Here is a 20347-nt window from a genome sequence, read left to right as displayed (position 1 = left end):
AGCAGAAAAGACACCTATTGGGTACTGGGCTTAATTACCAGGTGATGGAATAATCTGTACAACAAATCCTGGTGACATGTTTACCACCCTCACATATACACCCAAACCTAAAATAAAAGTTAAATAAAAAAGATTATGCCATGCATAGAAAGAAAAATGAATTGGAGAAAATAAAAATGAAAGCTGAGAAACTAGTTACGCATATATTGCAAAAGCCAGAAGATATGATGGGAGGGTGAACCAGGATGGGAGTGGTAGAGAGCCAAGACATTAACATGAGCCAATGATATTTGGCTATTCAAATTGAACAGAGTTCAGGACTGTTGGACATGTCTCAAAGCTAACTTCATTTCCAGAGAAAGTCATTTTTTTAAGTTCAGAATGTCTCTTTATAGCCACTAAATCCAGATTTATGAGGTCTTCCCAGATGCCTGAAGTCTGTCTTTTTGTATGCTTATCTTTTTGAGTTACCTTCTCAATCAGGTTTTTATCCCTGTTTTTACATTTAAATAATCACATTATTTCGAAAACCTCCCAGTTTATATGTTTATGGTGAGATAGGCATTATTAAACACTGAAGTTAGAAGTAGAAATAGATAAAACCGCTTAAGATGATAATTGGTACTGTGTTGTCATGGATCTGAAACATGCTCATCTCTTTCGCCTACTAATTTTTCATCTGGGAAACCATTCTAAAGAAAAACCTAGGGTACATAAAGCTTTTATGGACAAATGTTTACTAAAGCATTTTTCCTTGATAGTAAAATTTTAAAATTACCTAAATGTTCAAAAATAGGGTAAAGATCAAGTAAATTATGATCTAGTTATCATTACACTTTTCTACAATCTCTTTTTTACAATAAATAGGCATTTTAAAAATAATTAGAAAGATAATTGTTACTCCATTTCTCAGCAACTCTGTTCATATTATTTTTTCAGATTTAAAACCTGTGTTAATGCTTTTTCTTTAGTGTGAATTATGGATTAGATGGAGAATAAAGGAAGGTGAAGGCTTCAGTAAGATAATCTCGATGAGAATATTTCATAAACTATACAACAGTAAGCACCAATGATTGAGTATCTCAGTTTGTTTTCCCTGGTCATGTCTATTGCGAAGTCTGACATATGCAGTGAACATATATTAGGCATTCATGCAGATGTATGCCCACCTAACAGATTTTATGGAAAGGCCAAGTAAAGGACACTTTGGGCATGATCACTGACTCCCAATTTTGAAAGGCTCCCCTTCTTAAACATTACCCCTACCAGAGGCAGATATCAGCTAGAAACAATACACTCAAGGAGGAAGAGAGTTGAAGTATATGGGCAGAGTGGAGTCAGCAAGGGTGAGTGAGGGCAGCAGCAAGAGGAGCAGGGGCAAAATATTTTGCATAGGGCATAATGTGTCTCTCCCATGTGGTATTCTCCCCACCAGGGATTTTTGCAGAACTCTATGAGGAAGATGTGGTATATAAAATGTGTGAAATAAGTAAATGGAATGTCGACTGTTTCTGTAAGACAAGATGTGCACAGGTTCACTGCTTTAATGCCCCCAAACTGACTGTCAGAGCACAGAAAGGATGACCAAACTATTAATAAAGTAATAGGCAACATCAGCGAGAATCTGCTAGGTCCAAGATGAATTCAGCAGAACTAGGAAAGATGGCCCTAAAGTAAAAGAAACTGACAATCATATTGTCCAGGCAGGTGTGATACACAGGTTTACTCCTCAGACCCAGAAGAGAAAGGGTTTTTCTCCTTTCATTGTGGGTTTAGGGTATCCTTAGCAAGAGAAACCTGGAGAAATGAGTTATGCAAATCCATTTCATCACCATAACTCATTCTTAATTTATAATGTTTTTCTGCCTGCTAGAGACCCTCAGGTTAATAACAAAAAAGTTCAAAAGGAGAAAAGGTTGGATGTATTTGTTTTTCCTTTGTAGCACCTTCTCTAATTTGCAATTATGTCATTATTTGTCTATTTCAGGCATCCCCAAACTTTTTACACAGGGGGCCAGTTCACTGTCCCTCAGACCGTTGGAGGGCCACAACATACTGTGCTCCTCTCACTGACCACCAATGAAAGAGTTGCCCCTTCCTGAAGTGTGGCGGTGGGGCAGGGGGGGGCAGATAAATGGCCTCAGGGGGCCACATGTGGCCCGCAGGCCATAGTTTGGGGATGCCTGGTCTATTTGTTTATGGTCTGAATACTTCTTGGACTGTAAATTCCATAGAATCAGTTATCTTTTTTGTTTATTACTCTGCACCTTGTAGCCAGCAGAGTGGCTCTATATTAACTGAATAAATGGATAAGTTAGTGGTATGTGGCAAAGCAAGAGGATATTGGTTGAGGAGACAGGGAGGGAAAAGAGAGAATCTGACCCTCAAGGCCATTAAATGTAGGTCCTGTCAGTGCTCGGCTTCCAAGGCAAGTTGAAAGGTCCAGGCAGAAGAGAGCCAGGGCCATCAATGCCCCTGAAAGTGTATGCAGGGGAACTGCCCTTTATAAAAGCATCCGATCTTGTGAGACTTATTCACTAGGAGCAAATTAGTAGGCAATGGTTGCAAGAAGCTGGCCTGTTTAAAAGGCAAAGAACATTCAGAAACAGGTTAAGAGGAGAAAGAAGCAACTAGAAACTTATCTTGGTAGGGTCAGTTGGAATGTAGTTTTAAGTAAAGAAAAAGCCCTGTTGAGCACGTATATTCTATACTCTAAAGTATTTAGTAAAGGAATTCTGTAGTTCCTACCATAGAGGGACTGCCTCTGTCTTAAATTACCAGACTAAAACATAGTAGATGTGAAGTTGTATGAACACTTATTTCAAATTTATACCCTAAGTATTAAACAATATTAGTGAAAGCATATTTGTGTGTGTTTATGTGTGCGTGTATATGTATGTGAATACTGTGTGTATATGTGTGTGTATATGTATGTGAATACTGTGTGTATATGTGTGTATATATATGTATGTGAATACTGTGAGTTATAAATGAATAACATTGAAAAATAGTAATTCTTCATATGTATTTTACCCCCTCACTCACCACATCTATATTAGTCAAGGTTCTCCAAGAAACAGAACCAGTAGAACATATCCATATGTGTGTGTGTCTGTGTGTGTGTGTGTGTGTGTGTGTATAAAAGCATTAATACATAAATACAATGTTTTACATCTGAAATAATATGGATAGACTGAAAACTTGGGTCATTAAAATTATTTTTCTGATTATTAAATAAAACATGTTTATTGTTTAAAAAAATGGAGAGAGAGATTTGTTATAAGAAATTGACTTATGTGGCCACAGAGACTGAGAATTCCCAAGATCTGCACTCAGCAAACGGGAGACCCAGGAAAGCTGATGGTGTAAGTTCAAGGGTGAGTCTGTGTGTGAAGGCAGAAGATCCACATCTTAGTTAAAATACAGCCAAGCACAAATGCTCTTTTGCTTTGGCGTTTTGCTATATTCAGCCCTTCAGATAATTGGATGAGGCCTATCCGCATGGAGAAGGCAATCTGCTTTCCTCAGTCTCCAATTCAAACGTTAATCTCATCCAAAAAAACCTTCACAGACACTCTCAGAATAATGCTTAACCAAATAGCTGAGCATCCCACGGCCCATTCAAGATTGACATATACAATTAACCATCATTATACCTTACCCACAGGAACATAAAGGAAATGACTAATATCCTCTCTAATTCTGACTTCTTACAACATGATTTTGCAGTATTGAAATGAATAGTTAGACTCTTTATTATTAGTGCACCAGGATGCACTAAAATATCTGTATCCTGCTACTAACAGCTAAGTAAAACATAACAATCTAGCCAACTAACATTTTATAGCTGTGATATCCACAAGAGGTGGTATTTCATGATTCAACCAGAATGCCAAGAAGAGAGGTTTAAATTTATAGAGGATTGCAATAGATTACATTTAATATTTAGACTATTTAGGAATGCAGATTAGAAGTTTATAATATTCAAATTGGGAGTACTTACATATTAATAATTAGTGTATCTTCCACATATTGATTTCCTTTACTGAAAAGAAAAGACATTTTTTAAACAAGGATTTTATAACTTAGTTACATTCAAATATATATATTCATATTCAAACAGTGCCTTTGGAGAAAATGCATCCAGTTGAAACAGTGCTGCTGCTGTTCAAGAGAGGTTTACAAACTACACAAGAAAATATTTCCAGCTCCTAGCAATTTTCTCCCATTTCTGAGGCTAGCAGATTTTTAAAATATACTTTCCTTTTTTATTTGTCTTGGCTTTAGTAACTACTTTTGGTCATTACTTGATATAGAATTCACCCACAAAGGATGATTTGCCCTTACTTATCAAAATAATGAACCATAGCTTTGAAGGCAATCCAAGAGAAGAGTTCTAGGATGGCACTGGGCATTGGCCACAACAATGAATAAATGGGCAGCCCCTTAACACGACCTGGATGGCAGGTAGAAGAAAGGAATGCTGGGATGAGAATCTGAAAATATTATCTCCAATTATGTTGCTGATTTCCTAACAGGATACATGCTCCCTGCCCTGCCTTCTATGGTACATCTCCTTCTCCTGTATTGTTTGATATCTGAGTGGTTTAAGCTGAATAAACTTACCTCTACCTCCAAGAATGTGTTCTGAAAAACTGAAACCGGTCAGGTCATTCCAATTTCTCTTGTCAGAGTTATTGTTGCAGAGATTGATAGTTTACCACTTCTAAGCCAAGAAGTATATCGTTCTTTTGTAAGCAGAGAGGGTCTTCAGGAACTATAGGGATTTAATCCACTTGAAAAATCAGCCTGTTTTGTAGCTTCCTGCCTTGCAGCCTGGTTTTTCCCAAAACTTTCGTGAAATATCATAAATACAGTCACCTACTAGGTTGGAGCCAACTCCTGGCAACTTATAGATGAACCCTAGTGACCTTGCCTCATTACCATGCTAACATCTCCATCCTGGGAGGAGCTTTAGCTTCATTTCCATTATATGTGACCTATATGATGGTGTGCTGACTCACTGTAGCTGTGCAACTGCGACCCCTCATCTACAAGTGATGACACACCCTCTTCCCTCTCCATTGCCTCATAAAACCTTCCTGCCACACACCCTCGGACAGGCACTGCTTTGGTGAATACTCTCAGTGCTCTCCTTACCTGTGATAAGTAATAAAACTCTTGATCAAAACTTGCATTCTTATGGAGGCTCTTCTGTTGCCCATCAGGTGAAGGAACCCATTTGTTTGTTTGTTTGTTTTTGTTTTAGGTAACATTTTGTTTGCCAGATTTATTCCATAAGATTAAAGAGAAAGACTTTTGCTCTATACATGGCAAAAATATCCTCTCTCTCTATTTCCTCTCATTCCTGATCTGGATGAGGAATCACGTTGCCCAGATTGGGGCTGGCAGCTTTGTTGTATAAGGACGAATACAAATTAAAAAGGAAAGACTTAATTCTCTATGTTGAAAATAAGAAAATGACTTTCCTCCTTTCTTTTCTTAGTGCATTTACTCTAGAGTTTTTTTTTTTTTTTTTTTTTTTTGTAACCATTAGAAAAGCCAGGTTGAAGATGAAGCCAACATGTGGAGAAAGACAGAGCTGTGAGCATCATCACAGAGTAATGGAGATGTAGCCTTGGCTGAAGTATTGCTGCATATTTAGACTTCCTTTAGATTTTCAATTATATAAGCCAAGATATTTGCTTAAGAATGTAAGTCAGACTGAAATAGCTATATTGTTTCTCCCAACACAGTGTTCTGAACTTTTCCTACACATTTAATCATTTCCCTCAGGAAATGCCTAAGAGCATCTTGCAGGACTAATGTTTTATGGAACACATTTTTGGGAAACACTCTTCAAAGTCAATTATCTATTTATTCAACAATTTTTTTTTTTTTTTTTTTTTTTTTTTTTTTTTAGATAGAGTCTGTCACCCAGGCTGGAGTGCAGTGGCATGATCTTGGCTCACTGTAACCTCCACCTCCTGGGTTCAGGCAATCTTCCAGCCTCAGCCTTCCAAGTAGTTGGAATTACAAGAATGCACCACCATGCCTGGCTAATTGTAATTTTAGTAGAGACAAGGCTTTCAACATTTTTCCTAGGTTGGTCTCAAACTCCTGATCTCAAGTGATCCACCCACCTCGACCTCCCAAAGTGCTAGAATTATAGGAGTGAACACCATACCTGGTCACAACAATTTTTTTTATAAAAAAGTATTTTCTTTTAGGATGTATCATTATTTACTTAACTAATTTACTTCCTTGGTCATTATATCATTTATGGTTTACTTAATTATAAGAAACCTACATTTAACAGCCTTGGTTTGTTTCCATTTCCATGTACCTACTGATGACTATATCCTCAGGATAAATTCCTGGACATAGATTTACTAGGTTGAGAATACTCAGACTTCTGTAGTTTACTGAATATAAATTTTTGACAGTAAAACACTTGGACTCTAGTACTAATTTTCATAATTGGAATAATAATGTTTAAGCAACATAACTCATGTTCTAATAATGTCATTCAGAATAAAAGTTGACTATAGTAATATGATCATATTCATTTTACTAGAATAAGAGCATAGAAAAATGAACGATGAAAAAATAATGTATCAAATGACCTCCTTAGCTCTCCTGCATTCAGGAAGGCTGGGTTTGCATTTTTACTGCTGAGTCTTCATGTGGATAGCATGTGCTAATTGTCTAATAATATAATTTATCTATACCTGAGAAATGGTATCTTTACAGTTTTTCAGAAGGAGCTAAAATGAACTGGATCAGTGTAATGACCAGCAAAAGAAAAAACAAACACAGACTTATGCTTACAGGTTAAAAATAAATCAATACTTCTGCCCATGTCTTTTTGAAATAATGCTTCAGTAATTTCAAGGTTTGCTCTAGCTTAAAAACAAAATTTTAATAAAATATGCTTGTTCATAGTAAGCCACTGAAACTTAAATCACTTTGATGTAAACAGAATTCTGTACCTTACTTTTGGTTTTGAAAACGGACTTTGAAGTTTGAGCACATCTATAAGTTAATTATAATTTTGGTTGCACTTAACCTATCATTATGTATACCTGAAGTTTTCAGAAAATTAAATGAAACATCTCTTCTTACCAGATGGGAAATTTTCTTTTCTTTTTTTTTCTTTGAGATGGAGTCTCACTCTGTCACCAGGCTGGAGTACAGTGGTGCAATCTACAACCTCTGCCACCCAGGTTCAAGTGATTCTTCTGCCTCAGCCTCCTGAGTAGCTGGGACTACAGGTGCATGCCACCATGGCCAGCTAATTTTTGTATTTTTAGTAGATATGGGGTTTCCCTGTGTTGTTCAGGATGGTCTTGATCTGCTGACCTCACGATCCACCTGCCTCGGCTTTCCAAAGTGCTGGGACTACAGGCGTGAGCCACCATGCCCAGCCAAGATGGGAAATATTCACAAAGAGATGGTCCAGCAGTTGAACTGAACAGATGTAAATAGATAATGGCAAAGAGTTTGCTGGCAATCTACAGAAACAAAGACCTCCTGGTTATGAGAACATTCGTTTTTGGTCTTGATTAATCTCTGTGGATTTGATTTTCTTAAACATATATCATACAAATAATGAACTTTAATCTGTGAGGTCTTTTGTGTAATTTCCAATTTGTTCAGGAGTTCAGAGGAGAAAAATATGAATTATCTCAATACATACCAGGAAATATTCATAGAGAAGATAATCTGTGCTCAGTATTGAAGAATGTGTAATAGTCAAAGGTACAAATGCATAAACCCTCAGTCAGGAATAGATAGATAGAACTAATACAAACAGGTAGAAATGCTAGTTAAGCCAGAAAACAGTGAAGAGACCAAGTTATCATTATAAAGTCTGATGGAGGGATAATGGGTTTTTAATATTTTCCTGTTTTGGTAAAGTTTCAAAATGACCATACGTTATTTCCATATCCATAAATCAACATGACAAAAGTAGTCATTCGTTGAGTGTTTATAGTCTCTGAATTTTACTTCAAATCCCATCATCTTGCAAGGCATTAGTGGTCTTTAAACCAGCATCAGCATCAGCAGCACCTGAGAACTTGTTAGAAATGCAAATTTTAGAAACCTACTGAATCAGATATTCCAAACGTGGGGACCAACATTTCTTTGTTTTAATAAGATCTCCAAGTGGCTTTGATACAACTCAAGTTTAAGAAACATTGCTATAAAGTAAGAATCCTTTTTATTTTTATTTTTCAAATTTTATTTTAGATATTCAAAGGGTACATGTACAGGTTTGTTACCTACGTATTTTGTGTGATGCTAAGGTTTAGGGCACAAATGATCCCATCATTCAGGTACTGAGAATAGTTTCCAATAGCTTTTCAACACTTGCCTGCCTCCCTCATTGCCTTCTTGAGGAGTTCCTAGTGCCTACTGTTGCTATTGTTACATCCATGAGTACCTGATGTTTAGCTCCTATTCATAAATGAGAACATGTAGTATTTGGTTTTCTGTTCCTGCATTCATTTGCTTAGGATAGTGGCCTTCAACCACATCCGTGTTGCTGCAAAAGACATGACTTTTTTTTTTTTTTTATATTGGTGCATAGTATTCAGTGGTGTATATGTACCACATTTTCTTTATCCTATCCACTATTGATGGGCACCTAGGTTGATTCTACGTCTTTGCTATTGTGAACAGCACTGTGATAAATGTACAAATGCAGGTGTCTTTTTGGTAGAACAATTTCTTTTCTTTTGGATGTATACCCACTAATGGGATTGTTGGGTCAATTGGTATTTCTGCTTTAAGTTCTTTGAGAAATCTCAAATCTGCTTTCTGCGGTGGGTGAACTAATTTTACATTTCTACTAACAGTATAAGTGTTCCCTTTTCTCACAGCCTCGGCAACATCTGTTATTTATTTATTTATTTTTAACTTTTTAATGGTAGTCATTCTGACTGCTGTGAAATGGTATCTCATTGTGGTTTTCATTTGTATTTCTCTGATGATCCATAATAATGAGGTTTTTTTCATATGTTAGCCACTTCTTTTGAGAAATGTCTCTTTTTGTCTTTTGTCCATTTATTAATGGAATTATTTGGTTTTTGCTTGTAAGTTCCTTATAGATTTTGGAAATTGACCTTTGTTTAATGTGTAGTTTGTGAATATTTTCTCACATTCCGTAGGTTGTCGTTTTACTGGGTTGATAGTTTCTTTTGCTGTGCAGAAGCTTTTTAGTTTAATTAGGTTCTACTTGTCAATTTTTGTTTTTGATGCAATTCTTTTGAGGACTAAATTATAAATTCTTTGCCAAGTCTCATGTCCAGAATGGTGTTTCCTGGATTTTCTTCTAGAATTATAGTTTGAGGTCTTATCTTTAAACCTCTAATCTATCGTGAATTAATTTTGCATGTGGTGAGAAGTAGGGGTCCAATTTTATTCTTCTGCATATGTCTATCTGGCTATCCCAGCCCATTTATCAAATAGGGAGTCCTTTCCCCATTTCTTATTTTTGTCAACTATGTGGAAGAGTAGATAGCTACAGGTGTGTGGCTTTATTTCTGTGTTCCGTATGCTATTCTATTGGTCTATGTGTCTGTTTTTATACTAGTACCATACTGCTTTGGTTACTTTAGCCTTATAGAATAGTTTGAAGTCTGGTAATGTAATGCCTCCAGATTTGCTCTTTTTCCTTAGGACTGCTTTGGCTATTCAGGCTCATTTTTTGTTTGATATGAGTTTTAGAATAGGTTTTTCTCATTACATAAAAAATGACATTGGTAGTTTAATAAAGATAGCATTAAATCTTTGGGCAGTATGGTAATTTAAACAAAACTGGTTCTTTCAGTCTATGGCATGGAATGTTTTCTATTTGTTTGTGTCATCTATCATTTCTTTTAGCAGTATTTTGTACACCTTGTCAAGCTCTTTCAACTTCTTGTTTAGATATATTTCTAGGTATTCTAGTTTTTTGTTTGGCTATTGTAAATGGGATTTCATTCTTGGTTTAACTCTCAGCTTGAATGTTATTGGTATATAAAAATGCTACCAAATTTTATACAGTGATTTTGTATCCTAGAATTTTGCTGAGGTCATTTATTAATTTTTCAGTTCCAGGAGACTTTTGGTGGAGTTTTTAGGGTTTTCAAGATACAGAATCAAATTGACCATGAAGTGAGATAGTTGGACTTCTTTTTTTCCTATTTGGATTAAAATTTTTTTTCTCTCTTGTCGAATTGCTTGGTCTAGGACTTCCAGTACTATGTTGAATAGGAGTGGTGAGAGTGGACATCCTTGTCTTGTTCCTGGTTCTTAATGGGAATGCTTCCAGCTTTTTCCTGTTCAGTGTGATATTGACTATGGGTTTGTCATAGATGGTTATTATTTGGAGGTATATTCCTTTGGTGCCTAGTTTCTTGAGGGTTTTCTTTTTTTCTTAACACAGGGATGTGGGATTTCATTGAAAGCTTGTTCTGCATCTATTCAGATAATTATATGGTTTTTGGTTTTGATTCTGTTTATGTGGTGAATAACATTTACTGATTTTCATATGTAGAACCAACCTTGTAGCCCATTAATAAAGTCTACATGATCATGGTGAATTAATTTTTTGATGTGTTATCGAATTTGGTTTGCTAGTATTTTGTTGAGGATTTTATGTCTACTTTCTCAGGGATATTGGCCTGTAGTTTCCTTTAATTATTGTGTCTTTGTCAGATTTTGGTATCAGGCTGATGCTGGCATTGTAGTGTGAGTACTTCTCAGTATTTTGTGATAGTTTCAGTAGAATTGATTCCAGCTCTTCTGTGTATGTTTGGTAGAATTTGGCCATGAATCCCTCTGGTCTGGCTTTTGTTTTTTCTTTTTCTTTTCTTTTCTTTTCTTTTTTTTTTTGTGTGGTTGGTAGGTTTTCTTAATTATCAATTCAATTTCAGAGCTCAATCTTAGTCTGTTAAGTGTTTTGGTTTCTTCCTGATTCAAGCCTTGGAGATTGCATGTTTTGTTTTGTTTTGTTTTTTGAAAGAAAGGAAAGAGAAAGAAAGAAAGGGAGAAAGAAAAAGAAAGAAAGAAAGAAAGGGAGAACGAAAGAAAAAAAAGAATGAAAGAGAGAAAGAAAAAGGAAGAGAAAGAGAGAGAGAGAACAGGAGTCTTGCTTTATTGCCCAGGCTAGAATGCAGTCTAAAAATGGGTATTAAAAACTTTTTTTTATGTCAATAATTGTGCTTAACAATGGAGACAGGAAGGAATGAGGGAGGAAAATAACAAACAAGCAGCCAACCAATATTTCATTTAAACCTGCGAAATGCTGTGCAATTACTGAGGAGTGATTTACTTCCAATTATGTAGTCACTTTTAGAGTAGGTGTGATGTGGTACTGAGAAGAATGTATGTTTTGTGGATTTGGGGTGGAGAGTTCTGTAAATGTTTATTAAGTTTACTTGTTTCAGGTCCTAGTTCAAGTCCTGGATATCCTTGCTAATTTTCTGTCTCATTGATCTGTCTAATATTGACAATGTGATGTTAAAGTCTACCACTATTATTGTGTGGGAGTCTAAGTATATTTATAAGTCATTAAGAACTTGCCTTATGTATCTGGGTGCTCCTGTATTGGGAGCGTATATATTTAGGATTGTTAGCTCTTCTTGTTGCATCGATCCTTTTACCATTATGTAATGTCCTTCTTTGCCTCTTTTGATCTTTGTTGCTTTAAAATCCATTTTATCAGAGGCGAGAATTGCAACTACTGCTATTTATTTATTTATTTATTTTGCTCTCCATTTGGTTGTTAAATCTTCCTCCATCCCTTTGTTTTGAGTCTTTGTGTATCCTTGCATGTGAGATGGGTCTGGATTCAGCATACTGATGGGTTTTGGCTTTTTATCCAATTTGCCTGTCTGTGTCTTTTGACTGGGGCATTTAGTTGATTTAAATTTAGGATTAATATTAATATATGTGAGTTTAATACTGCCATTTAATGCTAGCTAGCTGTTTTGTCCATTAGTTGATGTAGATTCTTCATGATGTTGGTGCTCTTTACCTTTCGGTATATTTTTGGAATGACTGATACTGGTTGTTCCTTTCTATGTGTAGTGCTTCTTTCAGAAGCTCTTGTAAAGCAGGCCTGGTGGTGATGAAATATTGAGTACTTGCTTGTTCACAAAAGATTTTATTTTTCCTTCACTTATGAAGCTTAGTTTGGCTGCATATGAAATTCTGGGTTGAAAGTTCTTTTCTTTAAGGATGTTGAATATTGGCCCCCACTCTCTTCTGACTTGTAGAGTTTTTGCTGAGAGATCTGCTGTGAGTCTGATAGGCTTCCCTTTGTGGGTAACCTGACCTTTCTCTCTAGCTGCCTTTAGCATTTTCTCCTTCATTTCAACCCTGATGAATCTGAGGATTATGTGCCTTGGGGTTGCTCTTCTTGAGGAATATCTTTGTGATGCTCTCTCTATTACCTGAAGTTGAATATTGTCCTGCCTTGCTAGGTTGGGAAAGTTTTCCTGAATAATATCCTGAAGAATATTTTACAGCTTGGATTCATTGTCCTTGTCACATTCAGGTACACCTATCAAACATAGATTAGGTCTTTTCACATAGTCCCATATTTCTTGGAGACTTTGCTCATTTCTTTTTATCCATTTTTCTCTAATATTTTCTTCTCTTTTTATTTCATTGAGTTGGTCTTCGACCTCTGATATCCTTTCTTCTGCTTGGTCAATTTGACTGTTAAAACTTGTGTGTACTTTGTGAAGTTCTCGTATTGTGTTTTCCAGCTCCATTAATTCACTTATATTCCTCTCTAAATTGTGTATTCTCATTAGCATTTCCTCAAACCTTTTTTCAAGGTTCTTAGTTTCTTTGCAGTGGGTTAGAGCTTGTTTTTTTAGCTCATAGAAGTTTCTTATTATCTACTTTCTGAAGACCGATTCTGACAATTCATCACACTCATTCTCCATCAGGCCTTGTTCCCTTGCTGATGAGGACCTTTGATCCCCTGAAGGAGGAGAGGCATTCTGAATTTGGATGTTTTCAGCCTTTTTGCAATGGTTTCTTCCCATCTTTGTGGATTTATCCACCTGTCATCTTTGTAATTGTTGACTTTCAGATTGGGTCTCTGAGTGGACGTCCAGCTTCTTGGTGGTGATGTTATTTCTGTTTCTTTGTTTTCCTTTGGCAGATGCCCCTCCCCACAGAGCTAGACCTTCCTGGGTTCAGCTGTGCTTGCTGTGAAACTCTCAGCCGTCAGCGTTTCCAGTTGCTGTTTTATTGTGGGGGTGGGACCAGCCAAACCCGATCACCTGGCTCCCGCCTCAGAGTCCCCTTTTTTCATTTCCTAATTGAACAGTTGATTCTCTCCCAGGTGCCCAGTTGCCCACGGAAAAGGCACCAGGATCTATACAATTTCCCATGTGGTGACTACGCCAGCTGAAACAGAGGCGCTGAGATTTGTGGTGCTTTTCTGCCTGGGAATATCCTGGTCTGGCTTCCTGCTTCAGTCCCTTCTTCAATCAGCTTAACGGGCAACTCTGCCTTCCTGGAGCTCCAAACACCAACTAAAAGGGCACACAGTCCCGCATACTCTGCACTGAGAACTGCCATGCTAGGACGCCAGCAAAACAGCCACACTGCCCAAAAGAGTCACGCTGGCAACCCGTGGGGCTCCTCCCCTGAGAATCTCCTGGTCCATGGGCAACCAAAATTCATCTGAAAGTCTGGCATCCACTCACTCCCAGCACCTTCACTGGGAGCTGCAATCCTGAGCTGCTGCTAAACAGCCATCTTGGATCTCTCTCCTGATTGTGTGTTTTTAAGAATTTATCCTTTTTTTTTTTTTTTTTTTTTTTTTTTTTAGACCTTCTTGTATGCATCCTTAGAGGTGTTTGCAACAGTCTCTGAAGAGCTTTTGTATTTCTATGGGATTGGTTATCATGTCACTTTTGTCATTTCTGATTATGTTCATTTGGACTTTGTTAATTTTGCTGGCAGTCTATCAATTGTGTTTATCTTTTCAATTAACCAACTTTTGGTTTTGTTGGTCCTTTTTATGGGTTTTTGGATCTCAGTTTTATTCTATTATATTGATATTAGCTATTTCTTGTATTCTGCTAGCTGGGGATTAGTTTTTTTCTTTTTCTAGTTCTTCTAGGTGTGATGTTAGGTCATGAGTTTGAGTTTAATTTTTAATTTTTTTTGCATAAATATTAATGAATCTTTCTAACTTTTTGAGGTAGGCATTTAGCACTACAAACTTTCCTCTTAATATTACTTTTGCTGCATTCCAGAGATTTTGATATGTTATGTTTATGTTTTCATTTATTTCAAATAATTTTTAAATTCTACCTTGATTTCATTGTTTACTCAAAAGTCTTTCAAGAGCAAGTTGTTTAATTTCCATGCTATTGTGTGGTTTTGAGATATCTTGTTGGCATTGATATATATTTTTATTCCACTGTGTTCTGAAAGTATGGTTGGTATAAGGTACCTTTATCTCAACTTAAAAAATGAAGCAAGCTTAGAAACAGTAAGTTAGTTCCCCAAGGTCACTTAGATGTCAAGGGCTACAGCAAGGATTAAAAATTAGTCTTTTTGACTCCTAAGCATATGCATTTTCTATTAAGCCACATTACCTTTAAAATAAATTTATTATTTAGAAAAGAGAAAAGCAGGGATATAAAGTTGTTATTGGGCTCCTCTAATTTATTTTCATAATCTATTTGTAAGTGTATAGTTTCTGAAATAGTTGTTAAATAAAGAGTTGAAGTTTACTTACAATTAGATCATGTATAAAACTCAAAAACTGAGTGAACTCCATTGTATCATCTTGCAAATTTCTGACTAATATCATTAAGTGAAGCGAGAACTAGGTAGCACAAGTTTATACACCATATAGAGTATTTCTGGGAAATACAAAGAACAAAAATTGGTCTAATAATCCCACTCCTTTGACATGCAGGGGTGACAGCAGACCCCAGTATCATGAACAAAAATTTCCTTCTGTGCCTTGAAATCATGAAGGTAATTTATTTACATAAAGAGCCTTAGAGATTAAACCTGTAAGTTTAAAATGCAGGCTAATTAGTAAAAGTACTGTATGTTGGGAAATATCACTTAAACTTGTTTTATTAAAACTTTCATTTTTATTTTGCCTTCATAAAAGTGCTTTAGAAAGTAGAAAAATATATTGATGACAATAGCAGTTTCCTTTTAGTACATTTGTTTGACTCCTTTCCTTTCAGTTGTCGTTCATCCAAGAGTTTTAAAATTGGAATTGCTTTAGCATCTAAATGTCTTTATACATGGCAAAAACCTGTATAAAGAAAGTAACATGGGTAAAGCCTTATTTAAGTGTTTCATTTATGTTCATTTCTTTGTTATGTAAAATCAAATATGTGGAAATTTCTTCCTGACAAATTTTTATATGGGAGTAAAATCCTAAGTTTGGACATTAGAAAGAGTAATGACATCAGATTTTAAAAGAATTAGTACTGACATAATTCTGAGACTTGAGAAGCTTGGGTCCAGTAGATAATTGGAAATTTGTTTTGGATTTTGATGTTTATCCACTCTGTTTATCAACAATAATCTTACTCGTATTCAGTTGACCCATGAATAACACAGGTTTGAGCTATACAGCTCCACTTATACGCAAATTTTGTCAATAGATATATTGGATTTTTTTTTTGATTTGTGACAATTTGAAGAACATGCAAAGTAGATTGCCTAGAAAGTAAAAATATCAAGAAAAAGTTAGATGTGTTATAAATGCATAAAATAAATGTAGACACTATTCTATGTGATCATTTACTACCGTAAAATATACACAAATCTATTATAAAAGTTTCAATTTTGTCAAGTTATGCATATAAACATTTGTAGAACATACATGGGGCCATTTGCAGTTAAGAGAAATCTAAACAAAGGCAGATATGTGATATTAACTATTGACTACATAAAACAAACTGTAGTAAATGCTTTACTACTCTAATAATCTTGTAGCTACCTCTGTTGCTATTGCAGTGAGATCAAGTGTTGAGAATCGGTTTAAAACACTGTGACGTTAATCATCCTGGGATCAGCTAATTTCTCCAATAAATTGCATATCACAATAAAAAGTGATGTATTATGGTTCTCCTATATTTCTAATCATATTTAGTGCTATACAGTAAACTTCAAATAATGCCAGGGGACCCATACAGAGTACCACTTAGTGATGCTGGAAGTGCTTATAAGAAGCAGAAAGAAGTCATGACATTATAAGAAAAAGTTGAATTGATTGATGTGTACCATAGATTCAGATCTCTGCTGAGGTTGCCCGTCATTTCAGACTGACAATTCATCTGGTAACCAGATGGTGTAAACTTACAGTATTGATAAATACAGTACAGTAAATGTATTTTATCTTCCTTTTATTTTCTTAATAACACTTTCTTTCCTCTAGCTTTATTGTAAGAATGCAGGATATAATACATATACAAAATATGTGTTAATTGACAGTTATCTGTAAGACATCTGGTCAGTAGTAGGCTATGAATACATAGTTAAGTTTTGGGTGAGTCAAAATTTACATGTGGATTTTTAACTGCTGGGGGGTTGGTGCCCCTAAATTCTGTGTTATTTAAGGGTCAACTGTAATCAAATGTAGATGGGTAGAGAATAAAATATATCTCATTTACAAAGCACAGCCACTCATAGCTAAAAACAATATGTTAATTGATAGCAAGTTTCATCTTTGTACCAGTTATATCCTCCTCATACAGAAAGTTTAAATTTTTAGGCTAATTATCTGTGTAACTGATAGAAAGGTTGTATTACCTTGAGCTATGGCTCAGAAATGTATCTTTATATTTGGAACCTATTTTTAGAATAAGTTAATGCAGATCCTTCTTTTAGAGGTTAGGAATGTAACTACTATGCTTATTTATGCTAGTTTAATTTATTTTATCAATTAGATGTAAAATCAATAGGTACTGACTCTACCTTCCAACAAATGCTAAAACAAATGACTACTATAAAACTAAAATCATCATTTTTGTAGAGTCTCCAAAATGTATTTGGCTTAAATTCTTCAACTTTTTAAAGAAAGTAGCCTCATTTTTAATTTATATCAGTTTTCATTAAAAATTAAAAAAATAACTATAGTAGTTTGTTCACCAGTAAGTATTAAGAGATTTTGAGTACAATATTAATAGTGTTCTATGGCAATTGCTATCGATGGTTAATAAGCATTCTGAAATAAGTCAGGTAAAATAATTATGTCCCTTTTGTCAGATGTCATGCCGTTAATCATTTATTGCTTCATGTTGAAAAGACTAAAAATTATTTCCTTAAAAACAATCTTTGCTCAGTCTTAATGGTTCTTCTATGCTGAATCTCAGGATAAAAGAAAAGATTATTCTCAAAGAATTTTGTATACTCTAAAAAATAACATAGCACTGTCTTTCACTCATCTAGATTTATAATATAAAATACCTACACACATCAGCATTATAAAATGTATATGCAATCCAGCTCTTTCCCTAAACCATAATCCTCAACAATCTGCTCAACTGGTTCTCAAAGCCAACCATGAGGATTAGTATCCATGCCATCTGTACACATGTTTTATGGGATCAATATTGGCACTGATATCTAGAAGAAGATAATAACATAATAAAAATTAATGATACAAATATGACAATCACAATTCACATTATTTGGAGAAGCAGAATATTCAATAATGTATTCACTTATATTTGCAAAAATGAGAGCAAAATACTTATATTTCCCGACTTCTTAATGAGTCTGTGGTTTAAATATATTTAATTCTATTAAATTTTTACTACGCAAGGCACTCAAGGAATTAGTTAATACTGTTGCCAAAGTACTCTGCTTGTTATAAAAATCCAAGAATAGAATAATAGTCCTAACATTTGAGTCACCAATATTTTGTAAGATAATTATTTTTTTTTTTCTAATTTTTTCAGATATTGAGAAAGTATTTGAAGGGACCTGACAACAAAATCCCAAAAAGACTCAGGAGAAGGGTCATAGGCCATACTCTTGCAATCCTTCTCCTGTTTGGAATACTAGTTTCCTGTACAAAGATGGCTGCGATGGGCCAGGGCCACTGCTAGAAGAGGTAAGACCTTCAACATAGCAATCAACTTGGACATTTTCAGATTTGTTTTAATATGAAATGGTAAACATCCAATGATCAGATGAAATCCAACATTTTATGGCCTGTCATGTTGAAAACCTTGTTCTAATAATAGGTTCCATTGTGATCCCTGTAAACTGTCAACCAGGACTATGTAAAGCACCATGACAAATGACTAAAAATTGTCTCTACTAATCATATTTGGGGTTAGCCTGCTATACTAGCTATAGTTGGTTTATTTCTCCCAAACAAACAAAATAGTATACATAAAGTTCAAGTTTCCTATGTTCTTCTACACAAGCAGATTTTCTACACTGCTCCCCTCAAAAGAAAATCACTATTAATTTTAGTACCTCATTTGTCCAGATTTTAAAATTGTTATTGTGTATACATATATCCATGGAAAAGTACCAAAATACTGTTTTCAACATATATCCAATAGTATTATATTCTGCATATTATCCTATGACATGCTTTTATCTACTCAACATTACATTTTTAAATTACTTCATGTAAATTAAACCATTTAGATATAGTGAATCTAATTTATTTATTTTGGTGCTATATAGTAAGTATTCCATTGTATATATGTACTATCATTTAATTCTCCATCCCTTTATTGGTAAGTTTTTGAGTTATTGCCATTTTTCCCTATTACAAAAGAGAATCGATGACCCTAACGGAACTGTTAGGTTGTAGGATATGATTATTTTCCACTTCAAGAGTTGCTCTCTAAAAGAAATTTGTATTGATTTACATCTTCAACTGCTGTGTTTCATTCTCACATCCTCCTATCATTTGGAATAGTTATAACTTTTGCCGTTATAATGAATTTGAAGTGGTATCTCATTTTGTTTTGCATTCTTTTTCCCAACCACTGCACTCACCTGTTACCTGTTTTTTGAATAAACAATACATGTCCTTTGCCTATTTTCTATTCAATTCTCTTTTATCATATTGATAAAAATTATTTGAATTTTTCTATTGTTTATAATACATATTGGTTACATTTTCCAGCTTATTGCTTTTCTTTTAACTTTATGGTCCCCTGAAATGTTATTACAGTTAGAATTGCTAATTTCTTACTTTATGATTCATGTTTTCAAGAAAAATCTCTGCTAAAATATTATAATAATATTAGTTTAAGTATAGTTTTAAAGATTTTCTTTTTCATGTTTATGTCCACATATTATACATAGTACTTTTATGTATGATTTGACTCAGGTAGTAAATTTAACTATGGACATGTATTGCTCTGGTATTGTTTATTGAGTAACTACAGTTTCCCCTCTTATTTTCAATTCCTCCTCTAGTGTATAAAAAAGGCTCCAAAAACCTTTAGTGTCTTCTAAATTGCTCATCCATTTCCTGTTAATCTTTCTCTGAACAAATATTACAGATCTTAACTATGATAGTTTTATAAGTTTTGATTTCTGATGAAAGCTCCTTCAAAATGTATGCTTAATAATAGTCCATTAGCTCTTTGATATAAATGTTAGAAATTGCTTTTGAAATTACAAAGCATTTGAATTGTAATTGCATTAAATATTGTGATTTAAAAAGCTTTATATCTTTAATAATTCTTTTCAAATCTAAAGGTTGTATATATATTTTCCCATTTATTCATGCATTCACTAGGTACCCATATGCCTTCTATTTTTAAAGTTTGGGTGTATTCAGTTATAATTTACATAGAAATTATATTAATTTCAGTACATTAGTTAACTGTATGTTAAAATAAATTGTTGTAAGGTGTACGGTTCAATGAGTCTTGACAAATATATAAAGTCATATAACCATTACAACAGAATATAGAATTTCCATCAATCTTTCTGCATTTTGAGTATTTATGCCCTCCCAATCCTAGCTGATATGTTGAAATTCTAACCCCTAAGGTCATGGATAGTATTAGGAGATGGGGCTTTGGGAAGATGATCAGGTCATTAGCGTTCCATCCTCATGAATGATATTAGTGCCCTTGTAAAAGGGACCAGAGAGAACTGCCTTGTAATTTCTACCATGTGAGGACACAGGAAGAAGCCACCATCTCTGAGAAAGTGTGGCTTTAAATTTGCTGGTGCCTGGATCTTGGCATTCTTAGAATCCAGAACCATAAGAAATGAGTATTATTTATAAGCCACAAAGGTTGTAGTATTTTGTTATGGCAGATGAAATGGACTAAGCTCCAAAAAGTTTTCTTGCACCCCTCTGTAGTTAACCCCG

At 34.8% G+C, this 20347-nt stretch overlaps 1 long non-coding RNA gene across 1 annotated transcript in view; it reads left to right on the top strand.

Moving 5' to 3' along the window:
* Positions 1-18431, top strand: part of LOC141583487 (uncharacterized) — a 470132-nt gene extending 451701 nt beyond the window's left edge. The window contains exon 4 of the long non-coding RNA XR_012516115.1: positions 17952-18431. This is a non-coding gene — a long non-coding RNA (uncharacterized LOC141583487). The remainder of the gene's footprint in view (positions 1-17951) is intronic.
* Positions 18432-20347: the final 1916 nt, after the last annotated feature.

The sequence above is a fragment of the Saimiri boliviensis genome, chromosome 1, assembly GCF_048565385.1.
Source record: "Saimiri boliviensis isolate mSaiBol1 chromosome 1, mSaiBol1.pri, whole genome shotgun sequence".
Taxonomy (NCBI): Eukaryota; Metazoa; Chordata; class Mammalia; order Primates; family Cebidae; genus Saimiri; species Saimiri boliviensis.
Note: the sequence above shows the minus strand (reverse complement) of the source record. Positions and strands in the feature narration are given on the sequence as shown.